The following is a 21,627-nucleotide window of genomic DNA, read 5'->3' as shown; positions in this document are numbered from 1 at the left end:
AGAGAGTACACAACAAATAAGAGGAGAATCAGTAAATTCTTTAACTCCAAACAACTATTACAAAGATGGCTTTGTCCACCCGTGTGCTTCCACTGTGTAAAGCTTAGATGGCAATCTAGACAGAAGACAGGTGAAGAGCTTAAGGCTAGCTGGAACAACAACTCTGACTGGGTGAAAGATGAGTAATCGATGGCTGTGAAGGGGTTTAGCTTTTATAGCCTGCGAAGGCCGTGAGGTTGGCCTGACGGACCTACCATATAAGCCTCCACTAGTCGGCCAGGGAATATTCTCTTTACCATCGGGCCGGGGGCGCTACCCCTAGACCCCCCAGCTAGGGGCCACTTCCGCGGCCCCTAGACCCCACAATAGGGGCCCCTTTTAACTCCCTTACCCCGTAACTCGATGCAATGCACCTTGAGTTGCTACCAGCTTAACCACTCCGTCTAACTCAAAGATTAGACCCACAATGGTCACCTTTTTGCCATCCGGTCACATAGACCTCATCTGATATATAAGTCAGGACTCAACCAATGTCCGCCGGGCTCACATTTGGCTTCTCCTCATAATGGGGGCCTTACAACTTTGAGTACCATGGATCATTGGTAGCACCTAATGAGGGTGGGGCATTGATTATATCTAACAGTACCAAGTAAACTACTAAGGTGGAATTCTTTCTTGGAGGAAAGACAACTTCGATCAAATTCAGAGTCATGAATTTAGGTATCCATGAGTGTCTACTAGAAATGGATTGGCTTAAGCCTAATGACGCCCACATTCATTGTGGAAAGGGCCAAATTTCCTTTCGAAACTCTGAAGGGGAATTGGTCACAACTCAAGGTGAGGCTGGAAATCCAAAAATCCAATTGGCCAAAGCATCTCGGATCATAAAGGGAGTCAGAAAATGACTAGCTGTTGATGGGACCTAAAATGGGCCGGCACTAGCTATGGCACTAGCCAGACCTCATGCTCATGACAGACAAACACACCCTCACGGCCTCGCGAACCAGGAGTGTCAATCTTCTGCCAAAGGACAAACTACCCTAAAGCCTAATCTATGTGTTTATAGTTTTGTAGTTTTGTATTCCAACATTTTCCTTTCTATAAACTCCACAGAGGGAGAACCCATACATACTGGCAATAAATACCACGATAATCACATACATGGAGGAAACCTCTCCGCAGAAACATCGCGGCCCCACTGCAGCTCTCGTACATCGCAGGGATTGGCCCCTTGATGCACTGCTCAACATATAAAACAAACAAACAAACTCCACTCTTCATTTCAAAAGTTTCCAGGAGATATACCATGTTTCCTCACTAAATAATCCCACAAGAAACGAACATCTATCCTACAGCTTAGGATGCCTTTCCACACTCAACGTAGTCATTGTCATTGAAAACAGGTGCTATGCATCCAGGATTTATATTCTGATACCATGATCGTCATGCACATGCAAAGGTGAATGATTCTAAAGTGCTCAAGCATCATTTTCAAATCAACAACATGCTTCTGCACGAATAGGCTTTCAATGATTACTCTCTAACGCATTGCAGCGATGAAAGGATAGCATCGAGATCATACTCGTGCTACTACCCTCTCAATCAAAATAACACGAACTCTATGATATGAAATGCATCAAAAAATCAGCAACAATGAGCACGCAAATCACACCATTCAAACCTCCCAACCCCCTAAGTTTAGGTATTGCTTTCGGTCCACATGTGTGAAGGTTCATTTTATCATGTTTTGATGTAGAAAAAGCAATAAATCACAATGCTAATATGCCAAGTCTCCCACTCTTTTGACAATCTGATATGGCCCATAGAACCTATGAGCCAACTAATTGCTGAACCCATTCTTAAGGGTGGCATATTTGCATTCTTAAGGGTGGCATATCTAGACTTGGGCACCTTCAAAAGCACCAAATACCCTTCTTGGAATTCAACATCCCTTCTTTTTTCATCAGCATAAAGCTTCATTTGATCCAGAGCTTTCTTCAAGTTGACTTTGCACTGCTGAAGTAAGGCCTGCATTTTATCCAATTCCTCCTTGCTTTGTGGGTTTATTTTATCATTGAAGATAACCGTGGGAAAGGGCTCCTTATAGCCCTACAATGCCTCAAAGGGTGAAACTCCAATGCTAGAGTGTGTAGAGTTATTATAGGAAAACTCAACCAAATGCAACCATGTGTCCAAGCATTCTGCACATCATAACAGAAATGCATCAAGTAAGTTTCCAGCCACTTGTTAACCCTCTCGATCTAGCCATCGGTCTATGGATGGTAAGCAGTGGAAGGGGCTAACTGAGTGCCCATAGAGCTAAAAAATGCTTGTCAAAATTTTCTCATGAACTTAGCATCCCGATCATGCACAATGACCTGTGGTAAGCCATGTAATCTGAAAACATGTTCCATGAATTGGCTGGCTACTTGAGAAGCATTATATTGAATCTTTGTAGGAATGAAATGGGCTACCTTGGTGAGTCTGCCCACAACTACATAAATGTTGTTCCATCCCTTTTTGGTCACCAGTAGGCCAGTTATGAAGGCCATAGTAATGTGTGTCCATTTGCCTTCGGGCATAGGAAATGGATGTAGTAAACCAGCTAGTTTTAAGGTGTTGTCCTTGTTTTGTTGACATGGCACGCAGCTCAAGACAAAATCTTTTACATCCTTCCATAGGCCCTTCCAATGAAAGCTTGTAGCAATCTTGTCATAAGTTTTAAATATGCCCAAGTGACCAGCTGTAGGTGAGGAATGCATCTCTCGCATGATCTTTTGCTTGAATGGAGAAGTGTATGGGATGGTAATCCTGCCCTAAAACCATAAGAGACCGTTCTTAAGCTAATATGGAGAGTTTTCTTCTACATGCCCTTGCTACAATTTCTGGAGAATGTGGCTGAAATCAGCATCTAACAAATAGGCCTCCTGAAGCTCTTCTATCCAATCATTATGAAGTTCCATGATGGTTGAAACTTTACAAGCCCACATTTTAGGTAAGGAATCAGCAACTACATTGTCTTTTTTCTGCATATGTGTAATGTCAAAGTCATAGTTTTGCAATGTAGCTACCCATCTGCGTTGTTTGGGGGTAAGATTAGACTAAGAGAGGAAGTATTTGAGGACTCTATGGTCGCTCTTGACCCTAAATCTGTTGCCATACAAGTAGTGGTGCCATTTCTTAATGGCATGAAGGATGGCCAGCATTTCTTGGTCATATACATTCATGGCCACCATTTCTTGGTCATATACATTCATAGTCACCTCATTTTTAGCAAGTTTGCGGTTCTCAAATGCTATAACCCCATGCTCTTGTAACAATATAGCCCCTATGCCTCTGCCACTCGCATCACACTGAATGGTGAATTCTTTCAAAAAATCTGGGCAAACCAAGATGGGCGTTGAGGTAAGCAATTCTTTGAGCTAATTAAAGCTCTTATCAGTTATGGCATCCCAAAAAAATGCCTCTTTCTTAAGCCTATCCATCAAGGGAGCTGCAATAGTGGCATAATGCCTAATGAATCTGCGATAGAATGATGAGAGACCAAGAAATCCTCTAAGTGAAGTGGTATTTGCAAGTGTGGGACGTCTTTTATACACTGCACTTTCTTAGGATTAGCCCTAATTCCATCTTAACTAACAATGTGCCCCAAGTATTCAACCTCCATCTGCATGAAATAACATTTTGTCTCCTTGGCAAAGAGTATGTATTGCCTCAATACATCAAACACTTGCCTCATGTTCCAGAGGTGATCCTTCAATGATCTACTATAGATGAGGATATCATCAAAGAAGACCAACACAAATTTGAAAAGAAAGGGTTGAAGTATTTTGTTCATTAAGCTCTGAAAGGTGGCCGGTGCATTAATTAACCCGAAAGGCATGACCAAGAAATGATAAATCCCTCGATCAGTCCAAAATGTTGTTTTGACCTCATCCCTTGCCCTCATGCGGATCTGGTGCTGACCTCAAATCTATCTTTGTAAAGTACTTAGCCCCATTGAGTTCATCCAACAAGTCATCTATGTGTGGAATGGGGTACCTGTTCTTCATGGTGATCTTATTAAGATCCCTGTAGTCTATGCACATCCTAAAAGATCCATCCTTCTTTTTGACCAATAACATAGGGGAAGCATATGGTGAAGAACTAGGCTCAATGAATCCCATGTCTAGTAGTTCTTTGACTTGTTTGGAAACTTCTTCTCTTTCACACCTAGACAATCTATAAGGTAGCTTGTTCACAGGCTTTGACTGAGGCTCCAGATCTATGGAATGATCAACCGCCCTATTAGGGGGTAGTACTGTAGGTACTTGGAAGAGGTCCTTGTACTCTTCTAAAAGGGTTCTCAATGATGAATTCTTTACTGTTTTAGTGGATTGATCTGAATTTTCTTTATTTAACTGCAATACAAATATTTGGGACCATCTCTTGAACTCTTTCTTGAGTTGTTTGCTGGTAATGAGCTGAATTCCCTATTATTTTGAATTCCTTGCAAGTGAATGAGCTATCACGTATTGACAATTTCCATGTATAGCAAGGAAAAGTCCATGGTTATAGTGCCCAAAGTTTTCAACCAATCACAACCCAAGACAACATCTATAGGCCCCATTTCCAATGCAATTTAATCCAATTGCTATTCAAAATTTTCAGCAAGCTAAATATGAATAGTAGGGCATACTTGCGTGCTAATTTCTTCATCCCCATTGGCAACTTGCACCTTCAATGGCTGTTGTAAATCAATGGGAAAACACTTCAGCCTGTCCATGACTGCTTTGTTAATGAAACTATGAGTGCTACCACTGTCTACGAGTATAAACACATCCTTCCCATGATTTTGGCCCTTAATACGCAATGTATTAGGGCTTCTGGATCCTGTCCAAGCATCTATAGATATGGTATAAGCAATGGCAGCATGTGGTTCGTTCTTTCTACCCATACCTCGTGATACATGGTCACCGGGGTCAAAAGGAAAAGAGTCAACATGGTCAAAGAACTCTTCTTGACCAAACTCTTCATTAGTATCATCTCTTTCATCACTCATCATAAAAGCATATGTATCCTCAGGGTCCTCCTCTAAGTCCTCAAATACCAACATGCTATGAACCCGTGCCTTAGCTTTTCTAAAAGCACATTTTGAGGCATGATCAGCTGTATACTTCTCCCCACACTTGAAACAAAGTCGTTTTTCCTTTCTTTCTTTATACAAATCCATGGGAATGGACTTTGGACTGCCAAAGGCTGAAGCATTTTTATTTCTATTATCCCCTTGCCTATTATCCATTCTTGGGATGTTTATTGTCCTTAAACTACCTTGTGGTCTTGACGCATTAAAAGTGAGGTGTGTGGCGATATTTGGAGTGTTGAATGGCATGTTACCACTGCCATAACTTGCCTCAAAATTCCTCGGCCTTACAGCATCTCTTTGCTATCCAAAATATGATTGCATATATCCTCTTTGCTGCCCAAACACTGGCTGAGATGCCCCTCTTTGCTGTCCATGCTAAAATGAAGCATCATGGCGATACTTGCAAGAGTACCTCTCAGTCAATTCAATAGCTTTGAATAAATCCAATGGGTTTTGAGCTGAAACATCAACCGAGAGTTGGGGATCCAGCCCGTACACATACTTTTATAACTTGGTATCATCACTAATCGACTCAACATACAGGTAAGGTTGAGGAACTGATTTGTGTACTCTCTAACAACAAGACCATGCTGTTCAAGGCCATGTAGGCAAGCTATTCTTTCTCCACTGACGAGAAAAATACTTGCACCATGAGTGCTTTGAATGCTTCCCACAAGTTCATGTGCTGATTTTCTCTTTTAATGTACCTCTACCATGTATGTGCAAATCCTTCCAAGTGGATTGTTGCAAAATGGATCTTTTGGTCATCATTACAGGGCAAGATGTCAAAATAATCCTCAAGCTTGGAGAGCCACTCTTCGAGTTTAGCTAGAGAGGATGACTGACCATTGAATTTTGAGAAAATAATCTTGTCTCTCAGCTCTCTTTCATGATTAGGTGGCTGTCCCATATGTCCAAACTGAGGCTGATCCATGTGGCTGTCGAAAAATGAACCATTGTTAGAGAAATTTCTGCCAAAAGATGGCTGAACTCGCATAGATGGCATGGGCCCTTGTGATGATTGAAATTTTCCCCTCATTGCATTGTTCATGGGCTCCTCTTGTCTATGTGAAGGCTCCCCCTATTCAAAAGTGCTGTTAGGGATGCCCATTCTCCCTAAAATGCCTTGGGAGTTCATATTTGCTGCATTCACTGATGGGCCCGTCACTCATTCACTATGCATACCGGATCTATCCTCATGTTCCTTCCCTTTCATTTGGAATTCCATCCACTAAGTGAGCTGGGCAGCAAGGGTGTCCATAATGGTCTTCATTTGACCAATGCCTTCCATCAATTCTCTATGTCTCTCAGCATGCCTTGTCTCATGCGAACTGAGGGTATTAATGAGCGCGCTGAGGTCCCCCATGTCATGAGAGTAATCTTCACCTTCTACCTTAGGGTTATTTTCAGCCCTCCAGGCACATGCATCCCTTATTTGTTGCTGGAGATCATCATTTTCCTTAGTTTCCCCCTTATTCCTTGCCATGGTTAGATGCAGTCCCGTTAGACCTCCTGTCATTGTTTTGCCCGTAACTTGAGCTAGGGAGCTCTGATTGGCCTACTTTTTGGTTCAAGTCGGAGCCAAGGATGCCTCTTCAAATTGAGCATAAGCACATTGCTATAGGTTTAATACAAAAAATTCTGTAATAGCAAATATGTGGCTATTCTATGCAGTCCTGCACCCTGTTTGAGAGTAGTAGGGGACTATTTTGGCCTGCAAGGGATGGGTAGTGCCCAATTAAAGTGTCAAACCAATAGGGCAGGTTGCTGAGGTCTGCAAACACTCTTTGGGGCCTACTCTTTAGTGCTGGTACTCACTCTTTACCTCTGAATTGATTGAAAGATGCCTACAACACCTTGTAGGAATTCAAGAGAGCTGGAATATGGTCCCCTCGCCTATTGTATGTCTACAACCACTTCTCCCATGGCACCATGCATATACATGAAAATGAACATTCCCATGACCATATTACTCACATATGAGCATCATACATGCATTGTTTGTTGCATTTACTGTCATATTTGCATACATGACTGCATGTGGCATTGATTCTTAGTCATACATCATTGCAAGTACATAAATGGTACATCCATATGCCATATACATTAGTGGCAGAATCCCAAGTACATCAATATGTCATAGACATCAATGGCATCATCATGACATGCCAATTGTCAGTGTCCCCAAAATATCCCTGCACCTGCAAACAAGTTCGGACTCCAGATCATCGGGAGGTGGGCAAAGTGCCCCCGGGCCAGGTTGTGCACCCCTTCAGGGTCTTTGATGGCAAGGGGGGGTCATCCCTCTTTTGTCTTTCCACCTCACCTAGCACTGGGCTTTTTCCTCACTCGGAGTATACATAGCAGCCGTTTATTAATTAAGCAATCAGCATGCTATGCATGGGGGCTTGGAAGTATTTCTTTTCATGAAGTGCATGGAATTGAGTTGGGAATAAGGAGAGGTCTTATCGAGCAGTGACTCACTACTAACTCACCTCATTTACAATGGATTTCAGAGATTAATTTGTGCTCAAACAATCATCACAAGTTAAGAGGTTAGGGTGAGGCAATTAGTAAACAACAGTGAGAATTTTCGGCATAGAATGGATCATTCTGAATGCAAGGAAGCCTAAGAGAGGACTGAAATTAAATTGACAGCATGTAAGCATTGAAGAAAATGCATGATTGACTACTTGAATCTCTTCCAACAATAGGCTTTTAGGCTCAGCAAGAGGATGGAATTAAAAGAGAGTTCAAGAGTCCTCTTTGATTGGTGAAGACAGGCTAAGAATCAATGGCCAATGTCCCATGATTTCTCTCCAATGCTCCCATTAGCTCCATGATGACAACTTCAACCAAGAATTGAGTCTTCAAGCTTGATTCTTCAATGGGAGAATGAAGGGTTGAACTTCAGTAGTTCTCAGCATGCCTTGAAGGTCATAGAAGAAGAATGCCCCAAAATCTCACCCCATAATGCCTTCCCGTCTCCAAAGCTCTTCCAATTGGGTAGGCAATCTCCATTGATGGCAAGGAGTCCAATCTTGAAGGCTCGGGACCCAATCCTGAAGAGAACTTAAAGAAATTGAAGGTGGTGGTTTATGGCTATGGCTGCCCAAAATGTATAGCTTGCATTCTTGCCTCCAACTTCAAATACGGGCTTCTTGATGCTTACTTCTTCAAAGATTCCTGTAGGCACAAGTTCTTGGGACCACGGAAGGCAAAAGCCCTCAAGAATCAGTGATTTTTGAAGAAGAATCCATGGCTATCCATGGCCTACACCTGTTAGGGTTTCAGAGGTTGAAGGATGTCCAAGAATATGAGAAGGAGGCTTTAGACTTGCAAGAACCAAATGCTAGATGGTGGGGAAGAAGGCCAAGATGAAGGAGAAGCTTGGTGTGCTACTGTTTGTGCCCAGATTCCTACCCAAAAATTGCGTCGCAAATTGCGGGCTATACACAGGAGGGAAGAAGGAAGCTCAATCACCCAATTGGGTACTTGACATGAAGCATGAGTCCTCCTGGAAGTTGTGGTAGAGAGCATCTGATCATTGGAGATGGAAGGAAGAAGACCTACGTTGTTTCTCCTCCATGGAAGCTTGGCAAGAGCTTGAGAATGAAGAGAGAGAAGACTCCATGTGAAAAGTAACCAAGACCAACTCTTCCCTACTTCTTGTGACCACTGTTTCTAAAATTTTACCTTCAAATTTTTCCAAAATGACCCACGAGCTGCCGAATCCAGTCTTCTAGCCTCCAAACTTGGTCCAAGGACTCCATTCATGCTTCTGACTATTGTCATCCCAGTCCTTTCCCCTGGGTCCTTTAGTGCTCCTCCATTTTAGTGCCTGTCCCTGTGTACTTGAAGCTTCTTGGATTTTTAAACTGAAAAGGATGGTAACTGGGCATGTAAGGTAACTAAATGGATACCAGTTGTGATGAAGAGGACACGAGAGAGGGAGAAGAAGAGAGAGAGTGTGTGTGGGAGAGAAAGACTGCAGGAAGAGAAAGAAAGAGTGTGACGAGGAGAGAGAAATACTAGAAAAGGAGAGAGAAAGATAGAGTGAGAGAGAAAGAAGCCATGAAAGCTGCGAGAGAGAGAGATGAAGATGAAAGGAGACTTGTATTATAATCTGATGCAAAAATCAAGTCCCTAACACCTTATATACTAGCCAGTGTAGCTAGTATTTTTGCCTTATTAAATCCCTCTCTCTTGTAGGGGGTGTATTTGTTAATGGGATGTAGGTATGGTGATTATATGATGGATGCGCTCAAACCTTAACTTGATGGTGATAGTTCTGATCCTATTCATGCGAGACCTTACAGTATTCCCCATTTTCAAACACATAACAATTTCTTGTATGCTCTGAGAGGTGAGCCATGTTGTGGTGTACATTTTGTGGTTATATTTTGTTTATAGTATCATCCCTAGTCTAGTTGTCGATTGTGTTAGAGGCATCTTTATGTGTGCACACATCTACTATGTTGGCAATGTCGGGACTATGGTACTACTGCTATGCAGGAACATATAGGTTACACTTACCAGTGCCACAATTATGTTAGTGTTTTTACCCTTGAAGAGCATGGCATTGATCAATATCGGATGGATAGAGAACATCAAGAGTTTACAAGATATCAAGTTGTTGTTTATTGTCTTACTTCATCATATCTAGATCACCTTCAATTAGACAATAGCTATCCTTATTGGGACTATATTTTTCAGTACTACATGGATATGACTATGGGTTTCTCTTTGGGATATTTACTAGTGGCACCTATGCCCTATGTCGATGATGCAATCGATGCTCTGCTTCATGAGATGATAGACGTTTTTAGTGATGCACGTGATAGCGGGTCTATGACATCTAATATGCCTACATTTGAGGCCATTTAGAAGCATCCTATATCTAGTAGTTTAGTTGATAGGTTCAATTTCAATAGCATAAATGATTGCAGTGTCGTGCCGTTAGTGCACACCGTGTAAAAAAAAATCTAGAGTGTGGCTTCCTTTTAGATTTAGAGAGCCAATGCTGCTTTAGACATTAGTATTAGTGTCCATGGTTCAAAATATTAGATTTTTTTGGACAAGTTTTTAATCAATTTTTGATATTCTAGATATTATCTCTTGTAAAAATCCATAAAACTATAGACAATTTCTAGATTAGGAGGACATGTAAAAAAACCATGTAGCTTTCAGCCAATTTGAGAGGATTTTATGTAAAAAAAGAGATTAGCAAAATCGTGCGACGTGCGATCGCTGTTTTCAGGCAGTGAACAGCACTCTGAAAGTGGGAGATGAAGGAGTGATCTAGCAGGATTCTATTTAACCCCCTTTTGAAGCCATTGGAAGCATCAGATTGGCGATCTAAGCAGCATAGAGGAAGGTATTATTTTGTACACGTTTTTGTCTATTAGAGTCATATTTTCTCATAATGTTAAAAGAAGCTGACAGGCTTCATCTCTGTTAGTATTCTTTTATATTTTCTAATTCTTTTTTAGAGTATTCTTCTACATCTTCAATCTCTTCGAACCCCTTCTCTTCCATCTACTCCTCTGCTTGAATCTACCTCCTGATGTCTCTTATCTTCAAGAACTTGGCTTGAAACCTTCAACTCTTCTTTTATCTCTACCATCTCCAAAGTTTAAGCTCTTGAACCCCCATACATTCTTCTCTTGCCAAACCCTTGTGGTGACCTTCAACCCTACGCGCTGCGACATTGGTGAACCCGACGTGAAGGTCGGTGTAAGAGAACTCCAAGATGGGGGATTCTTCAGGAGATACTCTACAACAATTGGTACACATCCTGCAGCAAACTCAGCAACAACAAATCCAAATGATGCTACAACAACAACAACAAAGGCAAGAGGAAGAGAAGATTGATTCCACAGCTATCAAGGCCCTAGAGGAAGTTGAAACAATTTAATGGTCAAAATGTCTCTGTTTTAATTCGTTTATATGTTGAAAAAATGCTTTTCTTTGGTGTACCACAACATGTATGGAGCCTTATTTTGCCAGACTAGCCAAGCATGGTCTTCAAGAAAGAATCCATGGTCTTTTTCAACAAGATACGGATTGGGCTGCATTCAAAAAAGCCCTACACGAAGAATTCTTCTGAGAAGACTCTAGCCTAGTGACGAAGAAAAGTTTCACTAAATGGGTTGAAAAACCCAACAAAGGTTTAGCTGCAACAACTCTATACCATGAGCTTGAAAGTAAATTTGGACAACTTGATGCCGAAGACCAACAAAGTATGGAAGGTCAGAAGATTGAATTATTCCTTAAGGCTGTAGATCCCATTCTGCAAGAGAAGCTTGTTGATCGCCTAGAAGATGCTACCTTCAAATTAGGAGTCAAGACTGCATGGACAGATGTTACTAATGCAGTTAACATGATTGCTTGAAGAGAGTGGATGTGACTAAGATTGTGCTCTAGTTCAACTTCAACAACTCCATTGATGGAGCTTGTTCCACCTTCAAAATCCCCTATTCCTTTGACTAATCAACCAGCTCTTTCTTCTTCTGTTCTCTTCTAAAAATGATGTAATGGATAAACTTATTAAAAGCATGTGTGACCTTCATCTAAATCTTACAAAAATTAGTTCCAAAGTAGAGAAGCTAGATGTCAAAGTCGAAGAGCGAGGACGGGCATCAACTTAAAGACCCATGAGAGAAGGCTTTAAGAGGCATTGTATTTGGTGTGATAGCCAACAACACGACAAGAGGGAGTGTTCTGCCTTCCGTGAGGCTGAAGCATAGAAGCTCATCTTTTGGAAAGACAAAAAAATTCATGCAGCTAAAATTGGTCTTCCACTAGAGCCAAATTTTGGCAATGGTGGAATGAAGAAAAGATTAGAAGATTTAGCTATAAAGAATGCCTATGCAGCAATTGATATAGCTACCTATGGGCTGCAAATTGAGCCAATTAAATCAAGTTTCAATGCATGTAAAGCTAATGTGCAATCTAAAGTATGGATGCAGGCACTAGATCAAATGGAACATGGTAAAGCATCCAAAGAAGATTTGGCTAATGCCAGTCAGTATATTCGAGGAATAACTAGTTGGAAAGAATCGGTAGATTCTTTTTTTGCCTTTGCACATTTGGCTGACGTCAATCATAAAGAAGTCTTGATTGAAGAAAAGAGAAGAAGAGAAGATGAACCAGGGCCTTCCTCTTATGGACCTCCAAAATAGGTAACTAGAAGAACACCTGAACAACCAAAGCTTGCTAAAAATATAACACCAGATCAAGAGATGGAAGATGCGCCACAAACAAAGAAGACCGAATAAAACAAGAAAGGCAAGTAGCCAGGCTACAAATTGCAGTCTGACATAGAATTTGCAACCAATCTCAAACGAGTCCTAGAAGAACAAATTCTAGGAAGCAAAATTGAATTCACCTCAGGCAAAAATTTTGGAATTTCCAAACGTGATTTCCATGATGTAATTATTAATGTAATCAAAAGGAAAAGACAGCACGCTGGTGATGAAGAAACAGTGCATGCTTTTTTGCAAGTTCTTTGAATTTTTGTGCAGGATGAAGAGAAGCTGACTTCACAAGGAATTCAACTTAAAGAAGTTAAAGAATTGATTACAGCAATCAAAGCTAAAGATAAAGGAAACATGAATGCAAAAATTAAAGAAGTGAAAGCTGAAAATGTAATGGTGGACTGGTCCAAACCAGTTGGGCAGTCCACCTTTCAAAAAGAAGGCCCTCTACAGCACATGCATGAGGAAGAAGAGGCTCGGTTCATTCCAAGCAGTCACTACTCCCGTACGCATTGGGAAAGAGCAACAACGGAGACAGTCGTCAAAATTGGAGAAAGAGAAACACCATGTATTGCACTCTTAGACCATGGCTCGGAGATAAACGTCATGGCAAGAAGTCTCTATGAAAGTGGCGGATGGCATATAGATGTTGATCCAGGTTGGCAAATGAGAGCTGCAAACAACTTTTCTGGAGAGTTATATGTTGCATGTCCTAATGTGCAGGTAACTATTGGAGACATAAAAGACCATTTTCACTTTTTTGTTCAAGACTCTTGTAGTTACCCTATCATTCTTGGGCAACCATAAATTTTGAAGCCTACTTGGAAACAAAAGCTCTTGATGATGATTTTTCCTATGCTCAAATCCGAAGCAAGGATAATGAATGAGCTGTCCAATTTCTTACTGTCAATGTTAACCATCATTGAAATAGAGATCGACTGCGTGATTATCATGTGCCTCCTAATGCCCGAGAATTGAAGGGTTTTTGGGCTGCACTACTATAAAGCGAGGCTATGGTAGTGCGTCGTGTAAAAAGATTGAACCTCCTCATGCAATAGAAACTGTGTCTCTAGCAAATTTATATGTATGTACATCCAATAGTATGGGCTATTATAGATCTCTTCCGGCCATGACTAACGCTCACTGATAGGGTAGTAAATTAGCCAAGTCTTCGTGATCCTTCCAACATTGGTCACAAGTTCACATCTGAAAGTATAAATTAGCTCAAAATAGGTGAAAATTATTTCTGTTTGTCGGCTAAAAAACACTCTTTTATGCAAATGCTAATGAAACATGGAAAATCTTTTGGTTTTCAACGAAGTGAAATAGGCTGTGTGGATCCAAATATTGTGGTTCCTATGGTCATTTTTACGGTCCCACATGTGCCTTGGAACCTCAAACCCATTCCCGTTCCAAGGGCGCATCTGCCCAAATTATTGGAACTTCTAAATGAGAAGATCAGAATGAAGATTTTAGAACCTTCTTTAGCACCTTACTCAAACCAATGGTTTACTGTGCCTAAGAAAAATGGATCTTTATGATGCATTCAAGATCTACAGCCTATCAATCATGTCACAATCCGAAATGTTGGTTTGGGTCCAATTGTTGATGAGTTTGCTGAAGCTTTTACAGGTAGAGCAATTTATTCTATGGGAGACCTATATTTAGGATATGACCAATTTCAGCTTTCATTAGAAAGCCGAGACATTACCACAACGAAGACACCTCTTGGATTGGTCCGCATGTGCACTCTACCACAAGGTGCAACAAACTCCGTAGCCCATATGATGAATGCCATGCACAAAGTATTAAGGGACTTTATTCCACAACTTACTCTTCCATTTCTTGATGATGTACCTATCAAGGGATGTGAAGTCAATAAAAAGAATGAGGAACTTGACAAAGATGGTTGCATGACATTTTTAGTTAACCATATTCAAGATTGTGATAGAATTTTGACAAGGCTAGAAAAGGTACATCTTACCCTTTCTGGAGCTAAGTCGATTTTTTGGAGTAGAAGAAGTCCTAGTGGTTGGTCATCTATGTGGCCCCTATGGACGCAAACCTTCTCCAATCAAGATAGATGCCATCAACAGAATGCAAGAAAAATGCACAAATGTTTCAGAGGTGAGAAGATTTCTTGGCGCATATGTATTCTATCTCATATGGATACCACATTTTTCTCATGTAGCCGAAAATCTTTATCAATTATTAAGAAAACCCCAAAGATTCTCTTGGAATAAAGATCATACTCTCACTATACGTAAATTAAAGAAGCTATAAATTTCAGCCCCCACTTTCAAAAGGGATGACTATTCAAATGGTCAACCCATCATCCTTACTGTGCATACAAGTCCCATTGGGATAGGATGGACTGTTGGCCAAGAGGATCTTGAAGGTAATAGTTATGCAATTCATTTTGGAGTAAAATTTCTCAATGAACGTCAAAGAAGGTATACACAAGTAAAAAGGGAATTGTGGGAAGTTGTAAGAGCATTAAAGTGTGATCGTGAATACTTTATAGGTGCTTCCGTAGTGGTAGAAACTAATTGTCTTTCACTCTTGGGCATGATTGCCAACTGCTCTACACCCGATATTGCTATGCTAAGATGGATTGCATATATTAAGTCTCTCAACCCCAAATTAAATCATATTGCACGAAAGGTGAATCCAGTTGCTTACATTCTATCATGTGCAAGATATGATAATGAAGAAGAGCTAATGGAAGAAGATGAAGCTGAAGAATCTACACTTGCTGAATTTCATTCCATGGCTGCTGAAAATACATTTTCAGTTACTGCATATACTGGTCCAAAGCTGAAAACAACAGGATGGTCAACTAGAAGCCAGCATGCTCATTGCATTGCTCAAGTTCTAGTTCATTTCCTTGAAGAAGATTTTGGCTAAAGATCGGCCAATATTTGAGCACAATGAAGAAGAAGGAGACTTGGACTGATGAGAAGTTCAAACATATCAAGAGGAAAGCTTATGGCCTTTTTCTTAAAGAAGGACGTCTATAGAAGCATGCAAAGAAGAAGAAAGGAGCGCCTATCCAAGTTTTAGGTAATAAAGGATTGCAACAACAGGTAATGAAGGAATTTCATGAAAGCTTGTGGGCTGGCCATAGAGGCATATGGGGAACCTTTAGTAAAGTCAAAGAAAAATATTGGTGGCAAAACATGTATCAGGACATAGCACATTTTGTTGAAACCTGTTATGTGTGTCAAATGTATTCTATGGTCAAGCATCGAGATGGGTTACAACCAACTTATCCTTTGTCTATACATTATAGATGGGTTATTGATCTTGTAACCATGCCTATAGGAATATGGAATATGCAGTATTTAGTGCTTGCAAGAGAGGATCTAACCAATCAAGTTGAAGGCAAAGCCTTAACAACCAAATCCACTCAAGATTTTTGTCATTTTTTGCTTGAAGAAGTGTTTTGTAGATATGGATGTGTGGGTAAAGTAACTACAAATAGAGGAGAGTTGGATGCTAATGAGGCACGCAACTTCTTTGCTCAATTGGGTGTTAAGTTGGCTTTAACTTCATCCTACAACCCTGAAGGCAATGGAAAGAGTGAGAGAGGTCATGAACCTATTCTCAGAGCTCTAGCAAAGTCTTGTAGAGGAAAGATCAAAGAATTGCCTAAAATGTTACCTTTTGCATTATGGGCTGACTAGACTACTCACAGTTCACTGACTGGCTATATGCCAGCTAAACTTATGCATGGACAACAACCAATTATGCCAATTTAAGAATCTATTCTCACATGGAGTCTTCTACCTTGGGAGGAAGGCATCAATAGAGAAGAGTTGCTGACTTTGCGCATATGGCAACTAGAAAGAAGGCCTGAAGATGTTCAAGCAGCTATTGAGAAGCTAAAGACATCAAGACTAAAGAACAAAAGAAGATTTGATAAGTGACATCGACTTCGGCCAAGAGAAATTCAAGAAAATGACTGGGTGCTTGTCTTTGACAGCAACCTAGACAATCAATATAGTGCTTCTAGGAAGATGGTAAAGCATTGGTTTGGCCCATATGTGGTAAAGGTCGTTCATGACAATGCCACATATTCATTGGCTGAATTGGATGGAACAAGCATGAAGATACACATAGCTGGAAAAAGAATCAAGCTCTTCAAACGAAGAGAAAGTTCAACATATAAGCTAGAAGACTTGAATATAATTCAAGAGCATGAAGACATAGAGGAAGAAGAAGAGGCAGAAGATGAAGACATTGACATGGCAAAAGATACTTCTTCTGACACTGCAAATCCGTAAGACTTTGGCACATACCAGAGGATGTGCAGGTTAGGAGGGGGTGAATGTCATGCCGCTACGCGCACACCATGTAAAAAAAATCTAGAATGTGGCTTCCTTTTAGATTTAGAGATCCAATGCCACTTTAGACATTAGTATTAGTGTCCATGGTTCAAAATATTAGATTTTTTTGGACAAGTTTTAAGTCAATTTTTGATATTCTAGATATTATCTCTTGTAAAAATCCATAAAACTATAGATAACTTCTAGATTAGGAGGACATGTAAAAGAAAGCATGTAGCTTTCAGCCAATTTGAGAGGATTTTATGTTTAAAAAAAGAGATTAGCGAAATCACGCGACATGCGATCACTGTTTTTAGGTAGTGAACAGCACTCCGAAAGTAGGAGATGAAGAAGGAGTGATCTGGTAGGATTCTGGCTCAGTGTCCTAGTATTTAACCCCCCTTTTGAAGCCATTGGAAGCATCAGATTGATGATCTGAGCAGCATAGAGAAAGGTATTATTTTGTACACGTTTTTGTCTATTAGAGTTATATTTTCTCATAATACTGAAAGAAACTGACAGGCTTCATCTCTGTTAGTATTCTTCTATATTTTCTAATTCTTTTTTAGAGTATTCTTCTACATCTTCAATCTCTTCGAACCCCTTCTATTCCGTCTACTCCTCTCCTTGAATCTATCTACACCCTGCTATCTCTTATCTTTAAGAACTTGGCTTGAAACCTTCAACCCTTCTTTTATCTCTACCATCTCCGAAGTCTAAGCTCTTGAACCCCCATATATTCTTCTCTTGCCAAACCCCTGTGGTGACCTTCAACCCTACGCGCTGCGATAACAGGCTAAGCTTATTATTTGTGTTAGAAGATGTTAAAGAGTGTGAGGATTTTAGTTTAGATTTTTTGTTTTCTTAGATTTTTCCATGTTCATTTAAATTTACATTTGAAAAAACAAACAACCAAACACAATAAAAGAAAGAAAGAGAAAAAAAATTAACTTACATCAAGATTTGTTTATGTCCTTTAACTTTTTAGGTTTTCATGCACTATACTTAGTTAGTTGTCATGTAGTCAAGTAGTTAGTGGCATGCATGGTTAGGATAATCCTTTCCATGCTATGAGTTAATGGTGCTCAAGCTTAGCTAAATGACCAATTCTATATGGGTGCAATGTTATAAATAAATAATGAGTGAAAGGATTATGACATATTAGGATTATTCTTTTTAGGGGCGTTTCACTATTTATCAATCTAGCCCATTAACAGTTTAGTCGTTATGGTTGAATTCTGTAAAAATTTGATTATTGTTACAATTTGGCAACCACTATGTGTTTATCTTGACAATTCTTGGAGCTACAATATCCACATACATATACATGTTATTTCGTGTATCTAACTTATCTACATATTTATTTGAAATCATGAAAAAGTAAGAAAATATTAGTTGAGTGGAATAATTTAGAATTTAAAAGTATAAGTAATTATAGATGGAATAAAAATAAAAAATTAAATAAATTAATTGAAAGAAACATAAATGCTTCAGTATATATATGAGGATCCACCCACAAGGTATGCAACGTTAACACTAGGGAGTGATATTTAGGGTAATGGTGTATGTGCATGACCTGGTGAATTTCACTGAATGTGGTGATTGACTAGGAAACCAATAGAGTTTAATCCTGTAACCTTATCACTTTCTTAGCAATGTTGTATAGTTGAGTAACAAGGTTCTCTCAATGAAATTTTGACTAGAAGTAGCATGGATGAGAGTTCAACTTGGTGATGAATTCCTAGCCTTCTAGTCCTTCCTATAAGTCAAGAGACTCCAAAGTAATTAACAATAAATTAAATTTGGAAGAATATACCTATTTATTCTTCTAAAAAGAAAAAAAAAAACAAAAGAAGACAACCATTGCCTTTGGGGTCTTGGTAGGCTGTTGGGATTTCCTTTACGGGTGCCCTGCATCCGATACCTTGCATCTCTTTGAGGTGGGACCTTTTGGGAGCTGGAAGAATAAATATACTCTTTTGACTAACAAGTTATGCAAGAAAATCTTTATAAGCATGAAAAGAAAAAAAAAAGAAAAAATGGGAGTTAAGGGCCATTTACTAGTTGTTCTAGTAGAACATAGAGGTTTAACAGTTAAACCATATGAGTCCTATTTGGTATTGTAATATTAGCTTGCTTTATACTGGTTCTTTGATAGGCATTGTACTTATCAGTGATGGTATTTCAGAAGTAATATTTCTAGTAGGATGGTAGTGTGGCATTTCATTGCCTAGAGAGATTATTGTTGCTTAGCAACTCTAGAACATTTCCTAGTTGTTATGCTTTATGCTTTGGATGCAACTATGTTAGGTACTCTAGTGGGGAGAGTGAGTAAGATTAATGTTAGATTACACACGTTGTTCTACAACTCAATTGAATCATTTGTGTTGCTTAATTTATCATAAGACACACATAAGTATTTTTATACATTTTCAGTGTCTCCTAGTCTTCTATGTGTTGTTTTGTAGATCTTGTAGCTATGCTCGTGAGGACGCTTCACAATTAAGTGGGGGAGAGTAGATTTTCTTTTTGACATTGCGAAGTGGTGCTCGTGGTAGTAATGTTTGTGATGTTTGTGATCTAGCTATGCTCAGTAGGACACTTTGCAACTAAGTGGGGGAGAATGCCAACCCCTAAAACTTGGACAAAATTTGCAAAATTTTCAGACAATTTTTATTTTTTGACATATTGTTACCCTATTTTTGAATTAATTTTATGCAAATGCAATGGTAGTTGACATCTTTAAATGACGTGTATTTGCAATCTAGAATAAGGAAATTTCAGGTTCAAGGGACCTTCCATAGCATGAGAGAAGGGTAGACTTGGAGACAAAATGTGATAGATTTTCTTAGATGGTAAAACAATAGGGTCCTTGCCAAAAGGGAATAGTTTGCATTGCAATGGTGTAGTGTTGTGGAAGATCATTAAGGATTTTTTTCTAGAAGAATATGAGATATTTTTGGATTGATTTTTATTCATGCAAGTAGTCTTGAAGACTAATCTCTCAGATAAAATTATTCTAGTTCGAACAAGTAAAGGTGTGTGCCTAAAGTGTAAGGTCTCCTATTACTTTATTTGGGGGAGTGTTCTTTCTAACATAGGTTAATTATTGCAAAGGTTAAAAAACCTTGGTAGAAAAAAGAAGGTAGAAAGTTGTTGTAAGTTGATGGGTTAGGGGAAAAGGATGGGAGAGGGCATGAAGGAAAAATGGCCATGAGGATAGGCAAGATGGGAGAGGCAGCCACTAGCAAGGCTGCCATGTGGAGGGAAAGAAACAAAACCATCTTCTTGATTATAACCAACGAAAAGAAGAGAGGGTGCCATCATTTATACCAACGAGAAGGATAGGAAGCGGAGGCAATGCATCCATCTTCTTCATCATTAAGCATATTTTGTCCTGATCATGGAACCACACTTTCGCCAGAAAGAAGATGCTCTGTTGTGATCCTCCAAGTCCTCCATTAAGATGACTTCATAGTTGTGAGCAAGAAGATACTCTCTTTTCTTTCCAAACTTTTGGAATTAAACTTTGACTAAAAGATATCTAAAGCCTAATTCACCTAAACTAGTTAGGAATCATTTTTATAGTGTGAGACCAAGTTTGAACTAGAGATCGAAGAGGATTGTTGATCTGAGCACTAATAGGTTGAATTCTATTGTTGGACTGTGGAGACACAAAATATTCCAAAGATGCAATTATGACCCGCAGTATGAAAATCTATTCATTTGTCATATTTAATATTTTTAATCTATTTTTTCAAATCCCTTTTATGCATGCTATGTATTTAATATGAATTTTAAGTCCTATTTGATAATTTAAAAAAATAAAAAGATCAAAACTCATCAAATTCATCAGAAATAGACATTTAAAAAATAAATAAAATATACAAAAGCATACTAGTATAAAAATATATTTTTTCATTAAATCATATGCTATGAAAAGGATATCTAATTGTTTTTAGATTTTTCCAATAAGTTTTGCTATATTTTAAAATTAAAAAACTGATCGTTTTAAGTAATAAAAAGAGTTTTATTAGTTGAAAAATATGTATTCTCATAAAAAATTTATGATAATTGGTAGAAAAGTTAAAAATACTATTTTCAAAGTTTTAGGAAAATTTTAAGATTTTAGAGAAAGAGACACTAGTTTAAATACATTTTTAAAAGAATTATTTATATAAAAACTAATTGTTTACAAATTGTATGGTAAATGAAAGTATATGCATACTTTGATTTGTGACATAAAAGGGTATTGGGACTGAGTAATAGTTTTGAATGAGAATTTAAGTCAATATGATTTTATCTTTTTCATGCAAAAGAGACAATGCAAACAGTTAAGTTACAAATTTGACGCTATATTTAGAAATAGTTTCTTTATTTATATCAATAGGTTAGTGATATGGGGGTTGAGCCTCAATGCTCAATTTAAACTTTAAAACTATATATAAATTTATTTCATCATGAACACAAATTTACTAATTTTTCAATAAGAAAAGGCAAGAGAGGAAGGCTAATAGTGTATTTTTTCAATTAGGAAAAAATTCTAGGTTTTAAAAATGAACTCTATATGTGTACACAAGAGAGTGGGAAAGGAAATTGTTTTTATCTTTTTTTTAAAAGAAATTAAAAAAAAACATCTCTATCGAAACTTAAAATAAATTAATAAATCAACCATTAAAGTGCAACAATGAATCATATTTTACGAAGAGCGGTGAAATTTTTAAAGGGGAAATTAAGATTTAGGGATTTTTGAAATGTTAGGTTGATTTGTTTGAATTGTTTTCTTTTGAATAAATAAAAAGGAATTAATTTATAAAAGATGGAGAAAGACACAATAAGAAGGAATTTCAACGGAGGTACACTGATAGATAAAAAAAGATCTACATTCTGAAATAACTCCTTTAAAGTTAAAAAA

This window comes from Lygodium microphyllum, chromosome 2, assembly GCF_053477565.2.
Source record: "Lygodium microphyllum isolate KBCC chromosome 2, Lygodium_microphyllum_v1.1.10, whole genome shotgun sequence".
Lineage (NCBI taxonomy): Eukaryota > Viridiplantae > Streptophyta > Polypodiopsida > Schizaeales > Lygodiaceae > Lygodium > Lygodium microphyllum.
The sequence above is the reverse complement of the archived record's forward strand: the minus strand, read 5'-3'. Positions refer to the sequence as shown.